The sequence below is a fragment of the Stegastes partitus genome, unplaced genomic scaffold, assembly GCF_000690725.1.
Source record: "Stegastes partitus isolate 25-593 unplaced genomic scaffold, Stegastes_partitus-1.0.2 Scaffold1879, whole genome shotgun sequence".
Lineage (NCBI taxonomy): Eukaryota > Metazoa > Chordata > Actinopteri > Pomacentridae > Stegastes > Stegastes partitus.
Window position 1 is genome coordinate 29,723 of NW_007579610.1, and position 1,308 is coordinate 31,030.

At 45.6% G+C, this 1,308-nt stretch overlaps 1 pseudogene; it reads left to right on the top strand.

Moving 5' to 3' along the window:
* The window catches only part of LOC103372996 (BTB/POZ domain-containing protein KCTD9-like), an 11,019-nt pseudogene that overhangs the window by 2,703 nt on the left and 7,008 nt on the right, over positions 1-1,308 (top strand).

Below are 1,308 nucleotides of genomic sequence, written 5' to 3' on the forward strand. Positions count from 1 at the left end.
GACCGCTGTCAGACTCACACCGATTGGTTGACGCTCAACGTAGGTGGACGCTGCTTCACCACCACCAGGTAAACACGTCGATGATGTCACGGACAGGTGATCACTTCCTGCAGACTCCTGCTCATGTTGTGTTCAACTGGACATTTAAGCTGCTGTTTTAGTTAATTTACCCTCAAATCCAAACCGCAGGTCGTTATTGTAGAATATATTTAATTATTACATCAGGAACAGGGTTCTGGAGTCAGAACGTCAAACGATCACAAACCAAGTATTTAGTTATTAAAGTATTTTATATGCTTAGCTTTGTAATATTGTGACAGAATTCAGTAAATATCACATTATGTCAACATTTATTGTTTATTTGAGCCCAACGATGGACTTTTCTGCAGTTTTGTGATGTTTATGACCCAAATGCTTTTATTTTTTATATTTTTAATGGTTGATTTCAGCTTAAATTCATCCAGGTAGAACAAAAGCAGCTTTATTATCACATTTCTTCTCTGTGGCTTCATGAGTTTTGTGTAAATGTGTTTTCTTCAGGAGCACGCTGGTCAGCAAAGAGCCGGAGAGCATGTTGGCCCACATGTTCAGAGAGAAAGGTGATGTATTACTGACCATCAATACCTGATCAGTGCTGTATTACTGATGATCAATACCTGATCAGTGCTGTATTACTGATGATCAATACCTGATCAGTGCTGTATTACTGATGATCAATACCTGGTCAGTGATTTCATGGTGCTATTGATGATGTGTTGCCTCCAGATGTGTGGGGCAACAAGCAAGACTCTCAGGGAGCGTTTCTCATCGACCGCAGCCCCGACTACTTTGAGCCCATCCTCAACTACCTGAGACACGGTCAGCTGATCATCAACGACGGCATCAACCCTCTGGGTAGGAAACAACCCTCCGTCCTCTACACTCCGTCCTCCGTCCTTCATCCTCTGTTTTCCATCCTTCATCCTCTACTCTCGCTCCTCCGTTACCTCTCCTCATCCTCCATCTTCCTCATTCCTTGTCTTCTACCCTCTGTCCTCCGTCCTTCATCCTCTACCGTCCGTCCTTCATCCTCTACCCTCTGTCCTCCGTCCTTCATCCTCTACTCTCCGTCCTCCGCTTCCTCTCCTCATCCTCCATCCTCCTCATTTCTTGTTTTCTACCCCCCGTCCTCCATCCTTCATCCTCCACCGTCCGTCCTTCATCCTCTACCGTCCGTCCTTCATGCTCTACCCTCTGTCCCCCATCCTTCATCCTCTACCTTCCGTCCTTCATCCTTCATCCTCTACCTTCCATCCTTCATCCTCTACC